Source organism: Notechis scutatus, chromosome 1 (genome assembly GCF_049901735.1).
Source record: "Notechis scutatus isolate UNSWTSFEM ecotype Mainland chromosome 1, rNotScu1.2, whole genome shotgun sequence".
In the NCBI taxonomy this organism is placed as follows: Eukaryota; Metazoa; Chordata; class Lepidosauria; order Squamata; family Elapidae; genus Notechis; species Notechis scutatus.
The window spans coordinates 105,459,000-105,479,851 of NC_142009.1; the positions used below are offsets into that span (position 1 = coordinate 105,459,000).

At 36.9% G+C, this 20,852-nt stretch overlaps 1 protein-coding gene across 1 annotated transcript in view; it reads right to left on the minus strand.

The window, feature by feature from the left end:
- Positions 1-3,070: 3,070 nt before the first annotated feature.
- The window catches only part of FOXO3 (forkhead box O3), a 118,504-nt gene continuing 100,722 nt past the window's right edge, over positions 3,071-20,852 (minus strand). The window contains exon 3 of the mRNA XM_026666640.2: positions 3,071-9,198. The gene's annotated coding sequence lies outside the window, so the exon portion shown is untranslated. The remainder of the gene's footprint in view (positions 9,199-20,852) is intronic.

The following is a 20,852-nucleotide window of genomic DNA, read 5'->3' on the forward strand; positions in this document are numbered from 1 at the left end:
TTGTACAACTTTCCAGGGTATGTTTAATGAGCAGTATTTGCAATGTCAAGTCCTAACTTGGCTGAATCCACATTGTAGCTGACAGCAGTTATTTCATCTGCAATGGAGAATTTGTGTCACATAATATTACCTTCGATGTCATGTGAGGATTTTCCTTGGTAGAGAAGCATAACTTTTGTTACGGTCTGTAGTATTCCTTATGCAAATTGATTGCTAGTGTGGACAGGGTCAGCTTGAATTAAGCATCAGTTTTTGCCACTGGAACAAGCCACACAAGCGTATGCCTTCAACGAAGCAGAATCATATTTGGATCCTATCAGCTGGCCAAGGATGTCATACTGTGGCAATATATATTCCTATGAGAGTCTATGGCTCTGATGTTACGCTGACTGGATTCTGACATTTCTTGTTCAATCATGATATGTTGAATAAGCCACAATCAGGTGATTTCTGCATGAAAATCCTAAATCATCAGTTATGATTTACAGATCACAATTAGGTTCAAACAATTCATTGAGCTAAACTGAGCCAACTACATTACCACGCAACGTGTGACTGTTGTAAGTGTTTATATTAATGATCTATTTAAATAGGAGTATTTTAATCACGTGTTTAACTTGTCCATGCTTCATGTTATCCATCTGTAAAATGCTCAGATACTTGTAGGCTTCAACTTGGTGGCTCCTGGTGGTTTGATTTTATCCTGCTTATTGCTACTGTAGCATATTTCTCCAGACCAAATTTCATTGTTATATCTGTGCTAAAAATTCTTAGGTATTTGTCAGTAACTGGATCTTGATTTCTGATTTTCTATAAAGCTTCAGATCATCCATATAAAGCAAATGTGAGATTTTGTTCACGTTTTTTCATGTTTGGAAGCCAAAAATTGTTTTCTTCAAAATTGTTAAAAGTGGGATCATGGCAATGACAAATAGTAAAGTAGGTAATGAGTTACCCTAGAAGATGACACTTTTACTTTTTTGGGCCTTACTTTCAGTATTGGCGGTTCTCTTTCTACTGGTAATCCTAGATGTGTCATAATTTTCTCTTTTAATTCTTCCTGTCAAGGGCTCAGTTCACTGGTTGTTTCAGTGCTGGCATGTACTGGCTCTGTTATTACTTCTAAATTATAATTTCTGTAGTTCATATCAGCTTTTTCCTTTATATTTGCAATTATTATCTGGGTTTTTTTCTACTATTGTTTCAAGGTCTTCTATTTTCACAATTTTTCACTATCATTTACTAATTTCACTATTTTTCTGGCTGCCTTCCGGCTCTGTATCCCTGAATATTTTATTTTTGATAATGAATTTGAGTCTGGATAAATTCTTTTCCAATGTTCAAACATTCCCTTCAAGCATCCATGCTTTGTTGGACCCTACTGATAAGACCATAATGGCACAATTTTCAAACATAGCATACTTTTGTCTTGTCTGTGATTGTTCTTCCAATAATCTTATAAAACTAGTCCCTAGTTGCAGCTCCTGGATCCCACTGCCCATTTACTGAAGATGCTCAGGAACTCTTAACATCTTATGTTGATCCTTGTTCACCTGGTAACCACCAATCCTGTATAGGATTCTTTTTTCTCATCATATTAAATGGGTTGATGGATACGCTTAATCTGGCTAAGACCTGTCTGATTTGGCTGACCCTTGTGATAGAATACACTACCACCAGCAGAGTTCTCAACTTCTTCAGAGCATCACAACCTTCCCTCCACTATTAATGCACAAGTGCTGGTAGCTACCAATTTATAAGTACAAATTTACAGAAGGTTCAGGTTAGCCTATTTTTCCCCTCTCTCCTTGGTTGGGGCAACAGAGGGAGAAGACAAGAAGGTCCACTGCCTATTTGAGAATATATGGAAGATAGAACACACAGTGTGTTTGCATGTTGCTTTAGCATTTTCAGAACACTTTATACTTTTATTTACAGATATGAGTAACAAGTTTGAAATAATAATAATAATAATATAACTAGATCAATAAAGCTGAAAATTGTAGAAAAGTACAACTCAGAAGTACAACCCAGATGAAGCAAGATTTGGATAGGGTCTCCCATTTCATGTTCTTAAATATTTATGGCACATTATTCAAATATTTGCCTAGCAACTTAGGGTATTTGAGCTCAGTGACTTTTTTCAACTTTTCATTAGACCTAATTTAATAATTTCTTTTACAACTCCTTCAGCACATTTGCCTTCCATTACACAGCCTCACATCCCTGAAGTCTCATCCAAAGCATCTTGAGAGAAGATGCCAAAAAAAACCCCATCTATGTGTTTTGAGCCACCTGGGTATGGAGCTAGGTCAATGTCAATCATACCTCAAGGCCAGAAGTTACATGAGGACACAACTTGGTGGAAGGAGACTATCAAAGCCATTTGAAGCCTGTGAAAAGCTGATGCAGGTGGAAAGTCCTGATGTGGTAAGGCTAAATGTTTCACTTACATTATTTCAATATTTGAACTAAACATTTTGAACTATAGAAATATAGCAAAGGTCAACTTTCTATCTCCTGGAAAAGAAGCTATACCATTTTGATACTTTTTGTGTTAAACATTGAAAGTAAACATCTTCAGGACTATATTCAGTGCCCCAATTCCATCAGATGACATTCAGTGCATTTTCCCTCATTTCATTCATCCAAGTCTTCTAAGGAGTTTTGCCATTCTTACCTTATTCAAGGGGAATGAGTCTATGAAATGGGAGAGTTATATAGATTATCATGGTACTTCAGCAAACCAATGTGGGATTGGAATCCAAATCTTAATGACTTCAGCTAAAAATAAAAAATAAGCATATAAATGGAAAACAGTAGGTCCTCCTTCTGCTTTCAACATGCAGGAAGTGTAAAACTGTAAGTAGTGAAAAGGTTAGTTCCTTCCACAGAATTACAGTATCAGTCAATGTGTTTGTTTTTCACTAGACAGATTAACCATGAGAATGATACTAAATATAACAACAAGTGATACATTTTACCCAGGAATTATTTTCTCTCTCTCTCTCTCTCTGAAGAGATCTGATTTCCACAAACACAAACTAAATAAAAGACAAATGAGTCTATATTTTCAGCATAGAGATCCATTATGCTTTATTTACATGCATCACACTTTATTTTACAAACTAGATTACTGTTGAGAATGGAGTACACAAGGCAATATCTACTAACATCAAGTGGAGTTAAGCTCTGCACCACTAGTTCATTTGCAAAAGGGAAAGATTTCCAAATCAAACTGACATCCAATTGTTATGTAGTAAGGTAGTATATTCACCTATGTCAGCATTTGGTTTGAGAAAAGCCTCCTCTAAATTTATGACAGTGCCAACTTTCAAATGAAAGTAGCTCATACAAAAAGTAAAAATTGTGTACCCCTGTAAAAGATGGCCATGTACTAAGGCAGTGATAGAATATATTCTTCAAAAGAATGTGGCTCAACAGTGAAAGAAATAATCCAGACAAGACAGTTTACAGATACTGTATACATGTTTTGTCCACTCATACAACTTTTTTTTTAATTAAAAAAGTTTCATACATGAAGCCAAAATGTACAATAATCTGGTCCCCTTCCTTATCAGCTGATATTTCTGATGTACATCATGCAAAGAATGTAATGAACCGGCGATTGACTGCCAAGAAGTTATGTCGTTTTCAAAAGCAACCTATTCCATTTTTTTTCTTAAGATAGATACAATGGGCAGCAGGTTAACTTACACTTTAGAAAAAAGATGCAATCTAAAAAGAGAATGGTATGAACTATTCAGAAGGCAGCTAAAAAAAATTGCTTGTGTTTCTGTGCCAACCCTTATTTCAATTTTTAATGGGTTCATAATTCAAAAATTAGGGTGATGGGAGCTATTTATTTGATTCTATTTTACAGGGACAGTCCCACTAGTCAACCAACAGTCTTAGAATAATGGACTTATGTACACAAAAAAGAAACTCCTCAAGAGTGTGATCTCATGCTTAAGTGCTTTATAGCACTAGAGTACTCAAAAATGTTCAGAAGTGAACCTTACGCATTAATTGATGGACAGTTTGGGCGATATATGCTTTGCAAACTCAAAATCATTTACATGGAGCTTTGGGACTACTGCACTATGAGGTTAGGGACTGACATTTGCCTTTTAAAAGATGGAGCTTCATTGTAAAAAGGATCCCAAGCAACAGAATTGGCTTTCAGTGAAAGAAACATGCCATCATTTGGCTTGATGCCCAAATTTAAAATTTTGGGGTTTAAAACCCATTGGTTAGGAATTCTGATTTGTACTGTACAAATCAGCACAGTGCAAATGAGAGCTCCCAACCAATATGTTTATTGGCTGATTGGGGAATTCTGGAAGCTGTTGTTCTCCATACATCTGGAAGGTATCTCTTCCTTGCTCTTCTTTCCTGTACAAAGTGAGGGAATTAAGCAGCTTTCCGCTCATTGTTCACAATGTTTTCATCCATTGGAGATTTTCAATTTGGTGTGAAAAAGTGACATAGATGTAAATGTATAAATGGGGGTGTTCTACCTGATCCCAACTTAAAAACTGATTTACTCACACCATGCTTATGCAAACAAACAAGGACCAAATTATGCAGACTTCTTGGATTTAAAAATGTGATGGTAAGCCATGATGTATTCCACAAGCTGGTCAGGAGGAAGGAATGTTCATGACAGCCCATTCCTGTATTGCTAAGCCATAATTTAATGCAGATGGGCATAAACCTTTTTGATCTGAGTGACTGTCTGATTATTTTCTTCCTCTAATAAAAGCCTCATAATATGTGACATATTGCCATTTGACCTGTGGGCCATACACAGCCTCGAATCCTTGGTTTAGTATTATACCTGAACTAGACCAGTATCTGAGGATTTATTGGTTGCTTGCTTTTGCCTAGCACCTGACTCCTTTAGGCCAATAGAAACAGCATACTTATAACTAGGGAAGAAAATTGGGTTGTCACTGTATATTTTGTGGCCATCCTACTGGCAAAAGATAATACAGAAAGCTTAAGGCTATAAGCAGCACTCCATTGGCTAGCAAGTATCCTTGAGAGCCAAAGTTTGCCATTGCGTTCCCAGTTGGGGACAGTACCTCAAATGTGGAGTTATTTATATTGTGAGGGACAGACAATAGGAAAAAAAGTGACACAGAGCAAATTGATGGATTTCCATGCAATTGCTTTACATGACTGAGAAAATAGTGCAGCATACTATGTTCCCTAGCTTGGTCTTCAACTCTTTACTTGCCAGTCAGCCTAGTCAAGAGCCTGTTAGTTCAAATGCTGTGAAGTGCAATCTAATTCAGAGGGAGGCGGATGGTTTGGGAAACATTTCTATATCCCCTGAGACACTTGTGGGTGAACCTGGATAGAATGAGGCTTACATTTGCCCATATTGACTCTAATAGCATCTGAATTTCAAATTACTGGGTTCCCCCCCCCAAAGAATGCACTTTTATTGCTGTTGCCATCCACTGGGATCCTAGGATCTGCATTTATCCCGTTGAAGCCACTGTTATCAAATTGCCCGTAGTACCACTAACCTGGCTGAAGAGGTTTGTAATTTTGCCCTTCTCCCCGCAAAGGATCATCACTTTTAATATGTGCCTGATTGTTCCCCAACAACCCTCTCTCAAGGAACTACAAAAATTCAGGTTGCAGCTGTCTTACATCGCATCAAGCCAAGGATTTATATAGGTCAATATTATTTGCCATTGATGGGCAGCATGTTCCCAAGGATGCTTTAGGGCAGAACCTAGAACATGTTACATAAATGTTCGTGAGCTATCACTTCACTTGGGTTCTTCCCCCCTCCCCAATTTGCTTTGTATGATTAAAATAAAAATATTTAAACAAGTACAGATGCTAACTAAGTGGATGGAGGTTTGTCTATTGAAATCTATATGCGAGCATCCGCAAATACAACAGCACCATTAACTGCTTACTATTACAAATGTGCAATCTGATTAATGCATGCTTTCTGTAATGTCATATTGGGTTTAATAGGACTTTAGTCTCAGGACAGTCTCAAAGCCTTACTGGTATTTATGGTGAGTACTGAATTTGATTGAAATCAACGGGATTTAAATCCTGCATAAATTATGGCCAAGTTACAAATATAGCTCTTTGTTTCATGTCCATTAATCATCCAGGGGTAGGGGTGGGATGACAAAATAGATGTGGCAATATCATAGAAAGATTGCATCTTATGTACTTGTGTCAGATGTTGAAATGCAAGTACAGAATCATGGCATTTGTGTAATGATGTCACTGCACACAGGCTGTCATTTTGGTGTCATTGCATCCTGGTCACCTGATTAAAATTAGAGCTGAGAAATGAAAAATCTATTCCTTTTTCTGCATCAGCTTCCTGATATGTTGCATTTTCAAGTATTGAAAGGAAACCCAGTCAAAGTAGAGGAAACCATAAACTTTGTACAGTACCAGATTTTTTTTTATGCAGAGAGTTTCTGTTGAGAAGACAAGACAGAAACTTGGAAATAAATTGTCCATCACCACATACATTTCCATTTCAAAGAACAAAATAACAACAAACATCCCAAAATATCATCATTGGCTTAATTCACATATAATGACGTGCCAGATACTCATATTTAGTAAAGGCATGTGAGCACATTCTTAACTAGCTTTGGTAATAGGTACCTGTAACTGAGTCTCTCAAGATAAGTCAATACTTTTCTTAAGCCCCTGGAACAGATGACATTTTTATAAGGTATTCCTTTCAGGGAAGCCCTTTCCAATGTGAAGAACAAGCACACACATTGGTGGTATATAATTAAAGAAACATGATAAACTATGCCCTGCCATAGACAAATATACCACCTTAATTATTAAAAAAATAGTCTGTATTTATTTGGAAAACAATAAAAATCATTTAACTAGTTTGAAAGTGTATATTCTATGAGCTATTTAGAACCACAACAGCACAGAATTGTCATCAAGTTATGAACTGCATGGTGGACTTTATGTGTTCTCCTAGAGAATAGCGCAGCACAAGGAGGAGGCAGCTACTGTACAAAACAAAACTTTCATCACACAAGGAGCTGTTATTTCACCAATATTACCTCAGAAGTTGGAAAAGAAGAGCAATATAGGGCCCACCGATGAATGTGTGTGTGTGTGTGTGTGTGAATGTGCTTGAATGCCTGCATGTGCACGCGCAGTGAAAGGTGGCAACTGAGAGGAATCACACCACGCAGGTACATGATTCACGTGCTGGTGGAAACTCATGCACTGAGACTTTGGGTTAAAATGCTAGTCTGTTCTCTTAACAATCATGCATAATGATCTGTTTCTGTACATAATAAAATATATTTATATATTTATATGCATTCTGCTTTTATGCCAAAAAAAGTTCTTCATATATCACTTTGGAGAAATATGTATATGTTGTCCTAAGCCAAAGTGTCTTCACACCATTAAAATAAAATTAAAAAAAAAAAAAATTAAAACGTACCATCAGGTTTTCCCCTATTTCTTTCTTGCCTTCTTTGCCCCTCCTTCACATGAAAAATACCAATAAAAAGTAATTAAACAGGACTTGCACAGCACCATAACTTTCAGTCATTATTACTATATAAATTTACAAAAAGAAATCCCTATAAGCAAAATATATAAAAACTACTTTGTTTTTCAATGGAATTTATCCAGTTACAATCTACGCTCCTATGAAAAGCTCTCGGTATGGATTTTCCCTCTGTGTCTCCTTCCTAACCACCTTTTTTTCCAGTTTCCACCATGTATCACAAGAGGAAAAGAATAAGGAAGAAAAAGATGAATAAATGATTATGAATGAAAAAAATCATCCAAGCCTTGGATATTACAGATACATAAAACTCTGTTCTCATGCAATATACTCATTTTTTTCTTTTAGGTTTTGTGTTGTTATTATTAATAAGAGTAATAATTTGAAAGCAAGCCATTGCCTTCTATGTGGTTATATTTGGCAAGTGGTAAACAATGCACCTCAGATTGGCCAATTGCTAAGCTATGGGGACAAACAAAAAAGCAAAAATTTACTGCAGCATTTGGGCAAAATTGCTCGCATAAACTCAGACTAGATTTAGATAAGAGTTACTGATTTTCCCCACAACGAAATGCCCTTTTCCCCTCACACCAACTGAACCTTGGTTAGGATGTAACACTAGTGGTAGCTAATTTTGTGAGGTAAAATCCACCCTCTCTTGGTACCAAAAATAAAAAGAAACATGTACAAGATTAGGAAAATATTTGGTTGGAGAGTTGTAGGGACTAGTTGAGAACTAATGAGTTAGCTAGCCAATCCCCACATTAAAACACCAAAGCAAATACAAACGTTTAGTTGTTCGTTCAAACTAACTCTTGAATGCAGTTGGTTGGTTGTACTCTAACGATTGCAGGAGTCCACAAAGAGTTCAGTGGCATTTTAAAGAGCAACATTTCATGACACCCTCTGTGGTTGCATACCTGGAATGCTATCCCGAAGATAGAAACAAAATGCAGAGGGCATTGGTACTTCTTGCATTGCATTTCTCTCTCCCCTTTTTTGCCATTCCTCGCTGTCCCTTACCATCTTATCTTAGAGCCCGATCCACGTCATACCGAATTTGCTAAGCCTTTAAAGTGCCACCATACTCGTCACTTGTGTTGCTGCAATAGTTTAATACAGCTGGAAACTGTATTGGTAATTCAAGTGCTGTTGATATTTCAAGCCTATTGTTGTGTATTTAATTTTCATGAGGAATTGGCACATTAGAAGGGAGCAAGTAAAGAATTTCACAGGGGGGGGGGGCGGAAGCATCTCTCGCCCCTTAAGAAAAGTGGGCTGGGGAAAACCCTGAAGAACAAAAGCCAACCTAAAAGCATCCTGCAACCCATCACCATTTTGGAACGCCATATACTGATTGACAAGCACATTACTGTAAAGACTACACAGTGTTCTGAAACAGAATGGTGGCTGAACCAACATATCCTCAAGTTGGTGGTGGATCACCCTACAGTAAGAAAAATTTGCATACTTCAAAATGAGTTCAGTTCCAGATAAGTCAGTTCTTTCCTCAAGTTCTGGGGCTCGCTAACAGTCTCTGTTTCGTTAGGAAAAGAATGCAGGGTTCACAAATGCTGTAAACGATATCCCTGTCTTTGCTGACAGTTGATTTTGGCAAGGATTTTTTTTTTCTTTAGGATTCATGTTGGATGAAGGGCCTGGAAAGAAAAAGAAAAAAGGGGATAATATAACATTTATCTAGTCATTACCCACAGACGGTTGAAGAAAGCAAACAGTCCTAAGCATGAACTTCCAGAAATTTTCAAGTCATCTTGAGGAAACCCAAATTTGTTATTTTGCAGTTATCTTTGACACTGGTGTAAAAGCGATGACAATATATTAGTACAACCCAAGACTGATTATTATATCCTAGCTCTAGGATGATTGTTGTTGTTTTTAATTAGGAAATCATGGAAGAGTTCTATTAATAAATATATAATAATGTTTTGGCTCGAGGGTTCCTAGTAAATGAACAGAGTTATGCAAACTGTAATACGTAATATTCTTTATAAGCTATGCTTCTGGGAGCATACACATTTAATAAATAGCTTCAGACATTACACAATTATGCGCAGTTCTGTTTTTCACACTTTAGCTGCCTTAGCTATACCTTAAATACAAAGGGCACACCTTCAAGAATGACAACTACTTTCAAATGCATCCTGTAAGAATTCTGGCAGACAAGACTGAAGAAGAAGAATAAATATTGCATATTGGTGTAGTCAAACTTCATTATTAATCCCCCCCCCAATTTTTTCTCTCTTACATTTTAAAACAATTTGTTACAAGACCAAATGTAAGCATCAGAGAGTTGGGTTAGTTAACAAGAATTCTGTTTAGAATATGGTAAATATTTGTTCACCCATGTAAATCAGTATGAGGATACATCTGTTAATTCTTATGTACCTTGACTTATCCTAGAACTGCATTAGCCCCCTTGATTCAATTTTGGAGAGAAATCTTTTGACATTTCAACCCATTACTTTCCGCCTCATCACACAGAATGAATCTCTTTCACCTTCTCCCTAGAATCCACCAACATCATTTGACTTTCTGAGGTCCATTTGCTGTTTTCTTCAATCAAAAAGGTAGAGCAAAACTGATAGTTTTGATGCTCTCTGGATGCTGACTGGGAGAGATATTCTAAGGAGTCCTACAAAATTTGCAGGCCAAAGAATTCACAGTCACCTGCTAAACTCCATTAGCTTGGGGATGGATGAGAGGGTGAGAAAATGAGAGGTGATTCTGGAGAGGGCAACTATGGATTGGTTTTGGAAGGCAAAATCACTCCTTTTTCAAGGTGTATAACACAGATTATGTATTATGATCAGCTTGCATCCCACTAATTCTTATTGTTTTGATCAATGTAAAATGGTTTGAAAAATAACATATTGAAAATTAACATAAACATTGAGGGTACAACAGCCAGTCAGCCAGTGATACATTTTCTCCTCACTCCTAAAGAAAAAGGGGGGGGGCGTAGGAAGGAAAATCAGGTGCTATTTGAATGAATATGAATAATAGTGAAAAAGACTTCTTTGCCTTCTACTACTTTTTGCCTGCTCTATCTGTTGTCCTCTGAAACTGCTTGCTGTGAACGAGCTGGGAAATGAAATCATTTTTCAACAGCTGTTGCAAGGATCCCTGCATTTCTCCTCACTTATTTACACATTTTTGAATCTCATACCTCTGGCTGGGATATTACAGATACAATGTTATAGACAGAAAATTTGTATCTTCTCAGACACAATACTTCTCAGTTGCTTTAGTCCACAATGGTGCTACCTGATGAGTTTTAACTGGATGTTCTGCTGTTTTCATTTGTAAGATTCTCAAGCAGACCACTGGGAAAGATTTTGCGAAATTCTGGAAGCTCCCTTTCGATAAATTCTTTGTCTCTTGTGTGCAATGTAGATTCTTTATGACGAATTTACGGTATCTCCATTACTGTGGGACGGACTCAATATCACCCTTTGCGTTGGATTCTAAGCTAAGATCATTTAAGCAAATTTCAGGGAAAAAAACATGTTCTATGCATTCCTTTCTAATACAAAAATTCATTAGAGGAAATTGCAGGTTTCTAGTTAAACAATGTGGGAATGGGGCTTAAGGGCCTAAGAAACAAGCAGCATGGCTTCCTGAAATATCCTTAAATTAACATTTTAGCTCAGTTTGGGGCTAAATCTGCTGAGCTTTCAAGAAATGCAAACCAAAAATATATATTTCTATAGGTTTCCTATTTTTAATAATAATGTTATTAAATTTTTAAACAAGAAAGGTAAACACCAATAAGAACTGATAATTAAGTTGAGAGAAAGAATAAAGAAGGAAAGAGTTTTCTTTGAGTTTCCTATCATATATTTAGCTTAAGAATACAAAACATTATGTCTGAACATTGTTCATTTAAGGTTAACCCAGTGCTTCAAGTTAAATTTTGGGCAATTTTATATATGGTCACTGTAGCAACACTATTACAGGAAGTCTTCTACTTACGACCACAATTGGGCCTGAAATTTCTGCTGCTAAGTGAGACATTTGTTAAACTAATGTTGCCCCAGTTTATGACCTTTCTTGCCACAGTTGTTAAGTGAATCACTGCAGTTTGTTAAGTTAGTAACATAGTTGTTGAGTGAATCTGGCTTCCCCACTGACTTTGCTGGTCAGAAGGTCACCAAAGGTGATCATGTAAACCAGACTCCGGGTTCTGCAACCTGCAGCTCTGGAGCCACATGCGGCTCTTTCGGCCCCCTGCTGCGGCTCCCTGTCGGCTGATCCCACCACTGGCTGTGCCCACCCCTCCCCATCACTCCTCACCTGGGCTGAGAAGGTAAGGGTGATGGCAGGGGATGGAGACTTGCTTCATATTCCAGAGCAGGAGATGACTGGGTGGGAGTGAGTGATGTTGAATTGGCCACGCCCACCCAGTCACACCGGTTGTTAAATTATTGGCTCCCGGTGTTTTCTTTTCTGTGGGAAACAGGCCCAAATGGCTCTTTGAGTGTTTAAGGTTGCAGACCCCTGACCCAGACACTGCAACCATCATAAATATGCCAAGCGCCTCATAAATATGTCAAGCGCCCCAATCGTCATCACATGACCATAGGAATGCTGCAAGGGTCATAAGTGTGAAAAACAGTCATAAGAAGTCCTTTTTCTTCACTGCTGTTGTAACTTTGAGTGGTCACTAAATGAGATGTTGTAAGTCGAGGACTATCTGTGTGTACAAACATAGAGAAATATTCAAATACCCACAATGGATGAATGGATTTCTGAAGGCAGCAAAATTAACAGATATGGCAAAAGTGACCTGTCTGCTCAGGGAGTTTTATACAATAGTGAATTTTATAATAAAAGAAGTAATTTATAAAATAGTAAGTACTTTTATACAAGACTAGAAACTTTTATAGATGTTATACTGAAGATGGAAAACAAATGAAATGTTGATTTCTGGATTTGACGATTGAAAAAAAGACTGAATAAGGACCTAAAGAGATTATTGTAATGTAAAAGAGGGAAGAGAGATTATGAGTTTGTAACTGCCATACAGAAAGTCAGAGATGTTAGGAAAATACATCTTCAATTAACTTTTCTTTAACTGTATTGTCTTCATTTCTTCTTTTTTTCTCTTTACAAATTTCTATATTTGTCTTTCATCAATATAAAAATGTTCCATAAAAATATAATTTTGGGGGAAGACTATATGGCCTTATTAACTGCCTCAGGCTTGAAGCCAACCTGAATATTGAAACTCGGTATGATCTTCAATATGGTTACCAGAAAACTAACCAGAAAAAAACACTAAACTCCAAGTATTTTTGTGCGTACACACTTACAGCAACAATAATACCCTCTGTGGATGAAGCATTCAATAAAACATGCATATATAATGAAAATCGTAGCTAAGAGCATCTACTACTATTGTAAATCTAAGCAGATTTTCAGAAGGAGAGGGAAAAGCAATGGCCAAAGATTTTTCAGTTAATTTTTTTAAGAGCTTTGGTGATTAATACTTTCCCCTAATCCATTTGCTTCTATATCTGTACTAGACAGTACTGGAAAGCTCTGTGGCCTTCAGCACCAACAACTGCACCTTGCTCTATCTCTTAACTTACAAAGTCCTTCCCAGGGGTTGGATTCTACTGGTTCTGTACCATTCGATAGAACCCCTTGTTAACTCTCTAAGCAGTTCGGAGAACCTGTAGTTACAAGCAATCTCCTTTTGTTTTTTCCCCATGCTTATTACATTCTTGCCAGAATGCCTAGACTACCTGTCTCCGGAGCTTTTGGGGCTTGGCTTTCTTAAAGGGAAAGGGTTGTTTTAAGATTTTTACACTGCTGTTGGGAGGAAATACTTCCCTGGACAATCAGCACTTTGAAGAAATAATTGAATAATGAAGCAAAGCTTTAGTGACAGGGAACCAAAATGAGTGACATTCTTGGCACTCATGGCACATTCTTGACAGGCTTCTTGGCTAGCTAGAAAGATTGACATTCAAACGTGAGTTTACATACCCTTTCTGAGTTTTGGTCTAAACTGGTTTTTGGTGAAGGTTTAATCCTGTGTTTATTGATGGGATAATTTTCCTTATTCAGCTTCAACAAGCAACAGCTACTGTTGTGATTTAATTATTTGTATTGTGTTTGAATTTTTTCCTGCCTCATGGTTTCTTTTTCTATCTGGGGAGGGGGTGTTCCTTCACTGCTTTAGTGGTATCTGGCACTGTCCTTTTGGGGTATACTTTCAAGAGGCAGGATGCAAGCTTGGCACTGATTTTTTTTACTGCCTTTCTGGGGGGCATGTGACCTTTCCTTAAATCTGGATGATTTCCTTAGGATATCTTGTGAGGTGAGTGAGACCATCTTTAAGTGATGCAAATGGATCTAAGGATTGCTTTTCCTGGGTGTGCTTTTTCTGGAGAGCTTAAATGACCTCTCTGCTAAAGGGTTTCACTTTATGAGCAAGAGATGGCTGCTTGATAGTTATCACTGCATTTTAACTATTTTCATTCCTCAAGGTGCTCTGGCACCCTGTCTGATTTGTAACTCTGGCTTGCAGGTATTTTTAATCTAATGATTGGTATTTAGGACAGCTTTTTGCAAGCAAAGAAGCTTTTTGTATTTTTGTACAGGTAATCCTTGACCTATAACAGTTCATTTAATGACCATTCAAAGTTACAATGGCACTGAAAAAAGTGACTTATGACCATTTTTCACACTTATGACCATTGCAGCATCCCCACTGTCATGAGAGGCCAGATGAGGAGAAGTGCCCCTTGACATGAGTGATATCGAGTTGGCCACACCCACCCAGTCACATGACCACCAAGCCACACCCACCAACTAAGCCACGCCCACAGAACCGGTTGATAAAAAAACTGAATCCCATCCCTGGTCCTTCCCAAAAGGCAGCATCACCTGTTGTCTTTAAGCACTTTTTTTTATTTGAACATCCCAAGAGACCCTAAATACAATCACAAAAGTGGGGCTGATTTACAGGATCAATTCACATAGGGTGACTTGATCAGAGTCCATATGAACTGGACAGGACAGATTCAGATAGATAGATAGATAGATAGATAGATAGATAGATAGATAGATAGATAGATAGATAGACAGATAATTAATAATGAGTTGATAAAACACACATGAGTAAAAGAAGTAGCTAGCAAACTATGGTATCCCACCATGCTTAATTCAATCCAATCCAGTGGAGTAAAACAATACTCTGACTAGACCAGCTGTACTGGCTGAGGAAGTCTGGGAGTTGAAGTCCACAAGTCTTAAAGTTGCCAAGTTTGGAGACCTCTGGAGTAGACTATATTTATGCAGCTTGACCTCAAAAGCTATAAGTGATCATCTAAATTCATTCCACAATGTTCACTTGGAATTAAATGTCTGAGGTTCTGATCTCAACATAAGTGGCAAAGAAAAAGTCCTTAAAATACTAATGATGTAGATTAGCATTCCATTTAGTTCCTGCAATCTTTAATTATGACGTATTAGAAATTACAATAGTTAAAAAAGAAAGATGAGCCCCTAATGTTGTCCAAAGTGAAATAAATAGTAAGTACTTGTACTGCAAGTAAAATTGAGTTTCAGCCCACCAACAGGAAAGTCCTAACATTTTATGCTACATACATTCTTAGAAAAAGGTGATATTTGTGCATAGTAAGATTATAGTGTATGACAGAAAACCTAGGAAGTACAATTGTGTTTTTTCTCTCCATTGTCAGGGATAAAACAGGTTATATATTAATAAATTGTGTTCAATCCACAAATTATTTCTATTGATTTATATGCTAGTTTGTTTGATTTATGTCTCTCACTAGATGGTTTTATTAATACCAATTACCTTAGAGCAGCTCAATTGTTTAGTTTATTCAATGTTATTGTCTAAAGTTTACTGATATGGTTGAATGATATAGATGGATTCACAATAACAGTAATTTAGAGGAATTCTAAATTAGACTTCTATTTCCACAGCTTATAAATATTAGCATGAACAGAGTTGTATGTCCATATGGAATTAGTTTTCCACTAATATTTTATACTCTAGTCTAAAACATCAGTATTTTTCCAAACAGCCCTTTAAAGAGCATGTTGATTTAAGAATAGCTTAATTTCCTGCTGTAGTATTATACAGTTATGATTTCCTATCAACCATGAAACTCTCTGAACGTCTTAGGCATGCTAGTCTCTTCCCCTTGTATTAAAAAAATAAAATGCAAGAAAAAATTAATTTATGAGGATGTGCCGAACAAGAGCAACTACAAACTACTTGGTATACCATTCTTAATATAGGAAAGGTGGACCTTCATTGAAAAGGAGACAGAAGGAAAAAACCTAGTGTCTCAGTTCAAAGATTCCAAGTTAATCTATAAAGGTGCACAGATTTGAACACTGATTGTATGAAGGTGACACTGCTTGAATAAACTGTGTCCTCTAAATAAGAGTGTTACATTTGACATGAACCATTCAAAATGAACAAATATTAATAAAAACAGGCTACAGAATTAGCCTTTATATTTCCAATTTGTTATTCCAGAGAATAATCAGCCCCTCCTTTCTGCTATATGCATTCCTAGCATCGTTTTTCTTCCTCTGTTGTCTGGGGAAGCATATATCTTTATTATGGTTATCATGAAAGCAATTCTTCCTGTCATGAAGAACTCTCATTTGCTAATGTTGTTAAATGAATTTGACAGGTCAGAAAGCCAAGACAAATCATTTAAAAGGAGCCAACACTGTTGTGATGTGTCATAGGACATACAAAGCCCCCAAGATGCTTAATAATAGACAGCTCAAGAGGAAAAGTGTAATAAAAGATCTCCCATAAATCAAACCCTTGCAGTCCTCCTCAAATTCAATTACTTCTCCGGGAAGATTAGAAAAACATTATTTTAAATGAAGAGCAGATAAAAAATTAAAAAGACTGGAAGATGCCAAATAAAAAAGAAGAAAGATTATATACACTAAGCATGCAATAAATACTATGCTATCTTTGCATAATACAGGTCAGTCTAGCAAGGTATATAAGGGAGGATATTTGTAAAATACATGTTAGTGTAGGTCTGCAGTTATTATAATGTATTAATTACAATACATATTCAATAGCAAGCAATACAGATGTATGGGGTGGATTTTCAAATGCCATACTGAGCTCCTGAAGCCAAACAAATGCTGGCTAAATTCATACATGCTGCTGAGCCACAAGGAAATTACTACATGGCTTGATTTATATGTGAACACAAGCAATTTTGGCAAAGATCATCAGCTGCCAATTCTTTTACTCTTTTTCAATACCTAAGGGTAAAATGTTCAAAAGCAAATTAAAAATGGAAGCACAGGTCATGACCATCTTTTAACAGGTGAGTCAAAAGCTAGATAACATTTCTCCAGGATCTCTTAAGTAGGCATAAGGTAGAAAGTGTTAAGTTGGAGCAAATATAATATTTAATTTGTGGAATATATCAATTCAATTATTCTACATTTTAAAATTAAATGTATTTCAATTCATTCATGAAGAATTCTCAATACTGTGTAACTCCATGATACGTTGCAAAAAGGAAACACTTAGTTTTCTGCTTGTGCAATTTTTTTATGAATACAATGATCCGGTCATTTCCTCTCAGTGTTTCTACTCATACAATTGGGTAAAGCATAATGTTTTAATTCCTGGCCTCTTTGGTGAGCCAGCAAAGTTAATATGGCTCCATCATCCACGAACTTTTAGGGTATCATCAGCCAGGGCATTGGACTGTTCCAAATTCCTGATTCAGAAGTAACAACTCTTGGAGGGTTACTATGGTTGGATGGTTACTCCTACTCATAGAATGAATCTGAAAAGCATGCAGCTGTTGGTCATTAGTAACAAATTGCCACACAAAGTAGCCAATACCTTTCAATCAACCTGAACTGAAAACTGAATTAAAATGAAACAATTTAGAGTACAATTGTTACAGTCACATCCAGAAGATATTTATGACATGCAAGGATTTAGTCGTTGCCCTTCCTACCTCCTCTAGCATACCATAAATTACCATAAATGGAACCCTGCATGGAAGATTGAAGCACAAGGCATTCGTTTTTAGTAGCCAAGTTAATTAAAATCATGGCAATCGTTTCCAGGAAAGTCTAGCGTTAGTCTTTGTTTTGCCGTACTTTGCTAACTTAGAAAATAGCAATCTTAAAGGCTTGATTTTTTTTTTCCAAGAAAAAAGCATTATTACAAAAAGCACTCTTGAAAAATCTTAGCGATTCAAAACGGAGAAGGAAAACAAATTTGAAATCCTAGCGTTAAACTGTGACAAATATTCACAGAAAACAACAACAATGTTTTACAATATGAGCCTAAGTCAGTTTGATACAAAAGTGAACGCATTATGAACTCCACCCAATGTTGCTCTGCTTGCTCTAAAAATATCCAGCAATGCTGTCATCCTATGCTATTCCGTAATTTTGGCAACGGTAGGAACAGCCAGTTTCCAATTATCTTTCTTGAGTCTTATGAACATAATGGCCTTCGGAAAAGCACAGAGAAAGTCTCCAATAACTGAAAGCCTATAGTGTATTATGCCCACAAAATAATTTGCCAACTTATCCCTGGCCCTTGATGAGTGGTTTTTCAGGACCATGTACTATATAATCCCGTCCCTAAAGTTCTCATTGATTCTCTGGAATGAAAAGGAAAAAAAGGAAATTGGAATTTCGGCAAAGCAGTAAAAGAGACTGCTGATTTTATCTTTTACACATAACTACTGTAAGACCAATGAGAGAAAATTTTAGCAACTCTGTATATTTCAAGGAGAGGGTTGGGGGTCAGCTAATGAATCAAGTCACACTTATAAAATATAATATAAAATATAATAATTGGTTCACCTTCTTCTGTGTTTTTCTCTAGCGCTGACATGTATGCTTTTGAATGAATATTGCTGGCAAATCATGCTACAATTGATGCTACAATATGGGCTAATCAACATTATTGTGGTTTTCCTAAATGGCTTTAAATTACAACCACAATATTTTTGTTTTTCTCTTCGCTTTACTGTAAATATACAGATTTAAGATATAAATTATAAATATATATTATGCGTAATGTTCATGTAGATTGGTTTTAGTTTTGAAGAATAAATAGTGACTCCTATTTGTTTATTCTGCTAAAAATCCTGTTGGGTTCAATGGAACTTATTCCTTTGTGAGAGGGAGGGAGGGAGGGAGGGAGGGAGGGAGGGAGGAAGGAAGGAAGGAAGGAAGGAAGGAAAAGAAAGAAGAAGGAAGGAAGGAAGGAAGGAAGGAAGGAAGGAAAGAAAGAAGACAGGCAGGCAGGCTAACTCTATGCTAAGAGATGACTACATTTTCATGATGGAACAATCACTTTTTCTTTTCTGGTACCTCATTCTACTTTCATGCTGTGAAAAATGAAATGACAAAAGTATTTTTGCCAACAACATTGCTTACTGGAGGAAATGAGAGGTGAAGACTTTCTGCCAGTCAAAATACTGGCAACTCTAAGCAGGAGAGATCAATATAATGCTTAGTCTTCTTGAAAATCTACCTGAGCATTCTTTGATAGGAATTTGATAATCATGGCTGCATCCTCTCTTAGCATTTTTAGCCAAGGATTACAGTATTAAACTGCATGCCACAGGGAATTTGTAGTCCTCTTAAAAATCATACTATATATGATCGAATACTATACTACTTACAATATTTCAGATATTTTTTTGTCAAACCCAAACTGGCCCCAAACCAGTTTATGTGAAAATGTCAACAAGTTATTATTTGGAATACAAATAACATCTTCAGAGTACACCTAAATTTGATAAATGATATTGGCAAGGGTAACCCCCAAGATTTTATTACAGACTGTACAACTGCTTTTTCTTTGTTCAAAATCATAGAAATCAATTTCTTCCCCCAATATTTTACTCTGAAGGCTTAATTTCTTTTTTCAAAGCATTAGCTATTACTGCAAAGTAAAAGAGTCACATAATCTTGTCACAGGATGCTAGGTTCTTATCTGAGTGGAAAAGTAACTTTGGAAAGCAGTTTGACAAGAAAAACAATGTGCAATATTGATTCTCACTTGGTAATTGTAATTGTTTACAGTATCTTTACTTCTGACAGGAGAAAATAAATGAATGATAACGTACGTGGCAACAGATTCATCCAAAGTAGCTAGGATGAGATTGCCTGCCTATAAGATTGGAAAATGTGAATTTATTTCAGAAACTACTTTGGTGATAAGATCTATATCCATAACTTTTTGGGCTTCTTCCTTAATTCACTTTCCCCTTAAGGCCTTTTCCCACTTGCACCTAACAATAATACAACCATGACTTGGCAACATCTTTTTTCTACTGTCTCCTCGTGATGATGTTGCTTTTCTCTCATTGGCAGCCTAGGACTGAGGCAGATTTAAGACCTTCTTAGCTGAAGTGTTACAATGATGTTTTTCCTCTTTAGCCAAGAGCATCCAGCAACAGCTGTTGTGCTTTGCCACCATTTATATCGGGGTGAAGTAAGATGACCAGTAGCAGGTGCAGTTAAGAGAAACTCTCATTGGCTGTTCCAGGTTAATAATGGGCACACTCCTCCCCCCTCCCCCTCCCCCTCCCTGGCCAATCTTGTCCGCCATCATTCTGCTTGGTCTTCCTAAAGGTGAATGTGTCGTGCTGCTGGTTTAGCAGAGTTTGCAAAAGCAGAAGACTGCTCAGGCAGCATGGCCCTTATCAGTTTAGCACAAGGCCGAGATAGGAAAACAGTGGGATGAATGACCAGCCCTTCCTCCTTGCCTCCCTAACCGAGCATGAAGTCATCACTTATTATCTATATAAAGAATGTAAAGGAGGAGAAGGGGATAGAAACCTTAAACAAAAAAGCAGCAACTCATTACCCTCTGTAATTATGTTTGTTTGTTTGTTTTTTAAAAAAACACACACAAACCTATTCGGCTTAAGTTACAACAGGGTGAGGTGTTAAGAGGTGGACCTGCCCATTTCTGGTCTGGTGCTGTGACTATCAGATAGCGTCCTTGATGGTTGGTGATACGCAGAAGAGAAAGGGCAGCAAAGCCAGATCTCTCCTTGCTCCTCACATGGAAAATCAGGACTCTACTGTCCAACAGTGCATCAAAACAAGACAGGCGAGAGGCAGAATAAAGGTTGGCAATGCGAACAGCCAATGTTGTTCTAATATAGTGGTTTTGTTTGTTTGTTTGTTTGTTTGCTAATTTAAGGATGGGTTGGTAGATAGCACTTTAGCTTAATGATTTACCCCATAATGATGCAAGTTGGAACTAACATCACACTAA